Source organism: Cebus imitator, unplaced genomic scaffold, assembly GCF_001604975.1.
Source record: "Cebus imitator isolate Cc_AM_T3 unplaced genomic scaffold, Cebus_imitator-1.0 Scaffold253, whole genome shotgun sequence".
In the NCBI taxonomy this organism is placed as follows: domain Eukaryota; kingdom Metazoa; phylum Chordata; class Mammalia; order Primates; family Cebidae; genus Cebus; species Cebus imitator.
This window is the reverse complement of record NW_016107568.1, coordinates 1,996,407-2,002,882: the sequence shown is the minus strand read 5'-3', so window position 1 is coordinate 2,002,882 and position 6,476 is coordinate 1,996,407. Positions and strand designations below refer to the sequence as shown.

The following is a 6,476-nucleotide window of genomic DNA, read 5'->3' as shown; positions in this document are numbered from 1 at the left end:
GCTCATTGCAACCTCTGCCTCCTGGGTTCAAGCAATTCTCCTGCCTCAGCCTCCAAAGTCGCTGGGACTACAGGCATGTGCCACCACACCAGCTAATTGTTTGTATGTTTAGTAGAGATGGGGTTTCACCATGTTAGCCAGGATGGTCTCGATTTCCTGACCTCGTGATCTGCCCGCCTCAGCCTCCCAAAGTGCTAGGATTATAGGCGTGAATCTCCTTTTCTTAAACTCATTCTTATCTTTTATTTTTGTCATTTCTTAGTTGAATACAGACCCTTATAGTTGAAAATGCATCATTCGAGGGTTTCCTTTGGTCTGCAGATCTGTTTTGGTGGCAAGTTGTAGGTTGTAAAATTATTATTTAGATCAGTTCTTGCATATGAATAGTGTTTTTAATTAGAAAGGGCATTCATCCTCTAACTACTATTCATCTGCTAACTACTGTTGCCTGCTGTCTTTCCACACTGCATAAGTTTTGCCCATAAAAGCATTATTTTTGCCAAACTAAACTCACATAACCACTTTTAGAATATACTACGTTCTACAACTGATGTTAAGAACTTTTTATATAAATGTTGATATGTGTGTGTTTGTGTGTGATAAGTATTATTATTATTACTGTTTTACCATTACAAGGATTGGATATTTGAAAAGTTATGTGATATTCTACAATTATACAACTAGTGTGGAGAATATTCAAGATTAACAATTGAAACTGAGTTCCAACCTAATCAAAATCTGTGCTATTGGCTACTTTACAATGAGCATAGATGTGCTAGTCATAGGATGAGATTATGAGGGGAAGGTTACAATTCTGTTTGCATCTTGCTAATTTATTTAGTTCTTTTTGTAGTTTGGAGAGCTGTCAATTCACACTTCTGTTATTTTTGTTTGTTTCACTTCCAGCAGAAGCCTGATAGTGAATAAGATGAAATTAGCACCTACTTAATCAGAGCATTATCTATTTTACTTTTTTCATCTTCTTTAGGGAAGAAGTATGATATTTTACAAGTGTCACTGCATGCACTATCAATGGAAGTTTTGACATTTCTGTACTCTAGCCTCAGAATATGTTTTTTTTTTTATTCCATTTTCAAAAAACAAGTTCTCATATGTTTTTTGGGGTACATGTGAAGAACATGCAAGACTGTTGCATAGGTATACACGTGGCAGTGTGATTTGCTGCCTTCCTCCCCCTCACCTATATCTGGCATTTCTCCCTTTGCCATCCCCCCTCAACTCCCCACACCCCACTGTCCCTCCCCTATTTCCCTCCAACAGACCCCAGTGTGTAGTGCTCCCCTCCCTGTGTCCATGTGTTCTCATTGTTCAACACCCGCCTATGAGTGAGAACATGCGGTTTGCTGAGAATGATGGCTTCCAGGTTCATCCATGCCCCTACAAAGGACACAAACTCATCATTTTTGATGGCTGCGTAATATTCCATGGTGTTATGCGCCACATTTAGCAATCCCATTACTGGGTATATATCCAAAGGATTATAAATTGTTCTACTATAAGGACTCAGCATATGTTTTTAGGAAAAAATATTTAAAGCATCTACTTCTGTTCTGAAATAATATAGTATCTATAGCTGTCCCATTGCTTTTGCATGAATTCCCCATTTTACTAAATGTATATATGGAACACAAAAGTTTACCTTGCATCTGGAAAAGAAGAGATAGTCAATCGTATAAGTCTAAAATTGGAAATTCATTCGTGAATAATGCATAAATACCATTAGAAAAAGCTCTGTCTCAGGTAGTATTCAAAAGATTCCAAGTTCTCTGAGGCAAGAAAAGACAGAATAAAAAAACACTAGCATGAATAAACTGAATTAAATATAATGGCTTTTGCTAGGAATGATCTCTAACACATAAAGCGCTTACTATGTGCAGATTCTCTTTTATGTATTTTTCATATATTAGCTCATTTGGCATAGAAAAAAATAGAGAGTAAAGGTGCATTGTAGGTGAAAAATAGGATTCCACGTAAGTTTTAAGTTTGCTGTGTGTATATGTGTGTGTGTACACAGGCATGTGGTCACATATTATGGGTCATGATATAAATCATGTGGATTCCTTATTTTAAAAAGTCTAAAACCTTTCGTCAAGAGTCTCTGAATAGCTTGTGCAAAGTTAGGCATGAGACTGTGCTTCAGTAACACAGGATAATGTATTTTATAATGTGCTCACTGATCATTCACTGACTTATTCATTTATTCATTCATTCATTTATATACATTCACTCATTGCCTTAACAAATATTTAGAGTGTCATCACTTTCTAAGTGCTCTTTTAAGCACACAGATTTTTTTGTGTGTAAGTTTTTTTTTTGTTTGTTTGTTTTTGTTTTTGTTTTTGTTTTGTTTTTTTACTTTTAAGTTCAGGGATACATGTGCAGGCTTGTTACATAGGTAAATTTGCATCATGGGGGTTTGTTGTACAGATTATTTCATCACCCAGGTATTAAACCTGGACCCATTAGTTATTTTTTCTGATCTTCCTCCTCCTACCCTCCACCCTTCAATAAGCCCCAATGTCTGTTGCCTCTGAGCATACGAATTTTAAATGATGAGAATAATACCATCTTCCATTATTTGAATAAAACCACCATTTTCCTAATTAATGGAGATTATTGTAATACCTGGACTGTGGCTAAACAGCGTGATAGCATGAAAATTTTAAAAGCTGGGATACTAGACTCTGAATACTCAATGGGAAAATTTTTGTCCTTGAACAAAGATCATAGAACTAAGCTAGAAACTTACCTTGCTCTTCAAGAAAGATAACACACTTTCAGCTGATATCTTCAAATTGCAAGTCCTACTCAAGGAAGAAAGAAAATATTCTTTACTGTCTAGCCACAAATATTGAAGTTCTCTAGAGGAAGGGAGATATAAGGAAAAGCAATGATTAGATGAGGATTAAAAAATATTCTCCAACTTGTCACACAGGGCTGCTGCTGTGAGGAAAAAGACAAGTCTCTAAATACACTCTGTAAAGTGCTAAAGAGCTCTAAGCAAAGATCATCATACCCATTTTTAGCTGGGCATTTTATCTCTGGCCATTGTTGCAGGCTCAGAGGAGTAATATACCAGTGTGAAATAAGGCCACTTAGTACAATGGACAACCTTTTACACTGAGATCAATAAGTGATCACCAAAAGGTAGACACACAGGGTGGAACCTCTAATATGATGTTAAATAGAGTCATGTTGGGATGTTAGAGATCAATGACTGGAAACCAAAAATAATTGAAGGATTTGAACTTACATAAAGATCTCAGGGGACAAGTTACCTATGAGAATAGCCAGAGTCTCTCACTCCAATCATCTAGAGAAGCAACAATTTAACTGCCTATGGAAACCTGGTTCAGTGTTCTTAGGAAGAACGCTAGTATATTTACTTTATTTGGGGTTATTTCCTCTTGGTAGTGCAGAACATCTTCAGAAAAGATTCAGCATTAACTTTCCTGGCAGAAATCAGACAGAATCATGAGCGGCATCATGGAAACTAGGCTAAAGTGCTAGATAAGTTGTGTTGCCCATGGCAGCATGACTTCCCAAAATTCATATTGAGATTATAGGTTTTATAAGCACATATGCACTTCAGTTCTCTCATTAATAAAATAGAGATGAGTACTTTTTTTCTAAGCTAGTAGAATAGATGGTTTTGCCAGCATCCTTACCCACTTGGAAATAGCAAGTCGTATGTTGAGATTCACACTGTGAACTTGTATCCAGGAAGAAACATGATTGTTCAACATAAAGTGAAAGAAAACTTTGGATATTGCTAAAAACAAGACAGACAGCAGTCCACATGGAAAACTGTGAGTCAATCCCTCCATGTGATAGAGGGGGAGTACCCCACAATACACATTCCCACCAGGAACATAGGCAATCTAGGCCATAGGGAAATTTTTCAGCTACCCAAAACCTGAATCAGTCTTGGGGAACAGTCAAGAGACTGTGAAGAGCACTGGGAAGTACCCCACATGCACAACCAGGCTTAAGTACAAGTGGAAGGAGGTCACTCCTGATGCTAACTCATAGTGGGTTACACAGGAACCTGCCAGCCAATACTGGTGGCAGTCACTGGTTTGTAGAGTGTTTAACCAGGGACTTGTGATCTTAAATTGACTGGAAGAGAAATCCACATGGCCAGAATGGAGAGGCAAGAATAGCATGGGCTTCAGCTGTGGGCAATGAAATTGGGCATTCACCTTGCAGGACCAGGCCAGCAGGGTTTGAGTCTGAGAGGAGTGGTTTTGACCAGGGAGCAAGTTTTGCAGCCTGGAAGATTTTCACATTCTAAAGGCAAACTGCATTTGGATTTGCTAACTGTCGCAATTCGCTACTGGTGTCCAGCTGTGGGAGGGAATCCTGGTCTGTTGTGTGAGAGCAAATTGGGTCTTGCTACCCCTTGATAGGCTGTGGAACCTAAAATGCAGTATTTGCCTCATGGGGTCATTGGTACAGCAGCAGTTGCTCTGCTCCTTGAAGAAGTGTTTCTTCAGAGGCCTGAGGACTGCTCTCTGAATCCTGTAAGGGCTGGCCCTTACATGCCATTGTACATGCCATTGTGGGGTTCAAGTGCAAGCTTGCACATCCCAGCAGTGCCCAGCTTTGGCCCCTTGCCTTGGATACAAGAAAATCTACAGAGTCTACACCACTGAAGACACCCAGAAACAAAGCCAAATAACCCTACTCAGCATACATCATTGTCACATTCTCAAGAAAAATAAGTCGGGGGATCGATCCAACGTGGCCGTTTAGGAACAGCTCAGGATTGAAGCTCCCAGTGAAAGGGTGAGTGGACGCCACATTTTTATTGCCCACAGACTAGGAAATTCCCAGGCAGAGGAGACCCACGGGTTGCCAGGGCAGCTGTTTCGGCCAGTGAAGCTGTGTCAGCCAGCGCGGCTGCCTTGCCCCGCTTGGCTGCTTTGTCAGCGCCCTGGCACAGCAGTTCTCCATACAAAATACACTGGTCTGGGTGCCCTTTTGGCTGGTGATTGGAGCCACAGGAAGTCACCCATTCATCTGGTTAAAAAGGGGATTGAACAGGAAACCAGGACAGTAGATTCCAGGGCAAAAAAAGCGCCATGAATCTCAGTGCCACTGTTTAAGCCAGCGCAGTGAGTCGCCGCATGGAAAAACACACAGATCCCAGCGCCTCTTCAACAGGTGACTGGAACACCAACTTAAAAAAAAAAAGGCTCTGAGGCAGGGAGCCAGGCGATCAGGCTCTGCTGGTCCCACCCCCACAAAAGAACAGCAATCAGAAACTCTCTGGATTGAGAGCTTCACAGCAAGCGCAGCTGAACCCCGGACAGTCCAGTTCTGTGGGGGAGGGGTGTCCGCCATTACCTAGGCACTCCAACACTATGGAGGTAGTCAGCCAATGCTGAGGCAACCCACCATTGACGAGGCAACCCGCCATTACAGAGAGAGTCTGCCAATACAGAGGTGGGCCACCATTGCCGAGGCAGTTCTAACTACACCCATACAAAGAAGACTGCAGGGAAGTTCACTTGGCAGCTGGGTGGAGCCCACAGCAGCTCAGCAAAGCCTCTACAGGCAGACAGTGATTAGGCTCCTCCTTGCTGGGCAGGGCAGCTCTGAAGGAAAAAAAAAAAGAACTCATAAATAAAGCCCTAAATCCCTGGAACAGAGCACTTGGGAACAAAAAGTGGTTTATGAGTTCTGCTGCAGCAGACCTAAATGTACCTGCCGAGCAGCTCTGAATGAACAACGGAGCTCACAGCTCAGCATTTGAGCTCCTATAAAGAACAGACCGTCTCCTCAAGCAGCTCCCTGACCCCCGTATATCCAAAGAGCCACCTCATAAAGGAGAGATCAGACTGACACTTGGCGGGTATCCTTCTGGGACAAAGATAGCAGAAGAAGAAAACTGGTAGCAACCCTTATTGCTCTGCAGCTGCTGCAGGTGATCCCCAGGCAAGCAGGACCTGGAGTGGCCCTCAGGAGACCTACAGCAGAGGGGCCAGACTGTTAGAAGGAAAACTAAGAAACAGAAATAACCTCATCATCAACAAACAGAACGTCCACTCAGAGACCCAATCCGAAAGGCAGCAACTACAAAGACAACAGGTGGATAAATCCATAAAATGGGAAGAAACCAGCACAAAAAGGATGAAAACACCCGAAACTAGAACACCTCTCCTCCTACAAGGAATCAAAACTCCTCACCAGCAAGGGAAAAAGGTTGGATGGAGAACGAGTGTGATGAAATGACAGAATTAGACTTCAGAAGGTGGTTAGGAAGAAACTTCTGTGAACTAAAAGAACATGTTCTAACCCAATGCAGAGAAACTAAGAACCTTGAAAAAAGATTTGACGAAATGCTAATGAGAATAGACCAAAATAGAAAGGAATATAAGTGAATTGATGGAGCTGAAAAACACAACACGAGAACATCGCAAAGCATGCACAAGTTTCGATACTGAATTGAC

General features: G+C 41.6%; 1 protein-coding gene across 1 annotated transcript in view; it reads right to left on the bottom strand.

The window, feature by feature from the left end:
• LOC108282888 (olfactory receptor 5B2) overlaps positions 1-2,829 on the bottom strand; it is a 5,594-nt gene extending 2,765 nt beyond the window's left edge. The window contains exons 1-2 of the mRNA XM_017498923.2: positions 2,771-2,829; positions 1,661-1,787 (exon numbers count right to left, since the gene is read on the bottom strand). The gene's annotated coding sequence lies outside the window, so the exon portion shown is untranslated. The remainder of the gene's footprint in view (positions 1-1,660; positions 1,788-2,770) is intronic.
• Between the last annotated feature and the right edge of the window lie 3,647 nt (positions 2,830-6,476).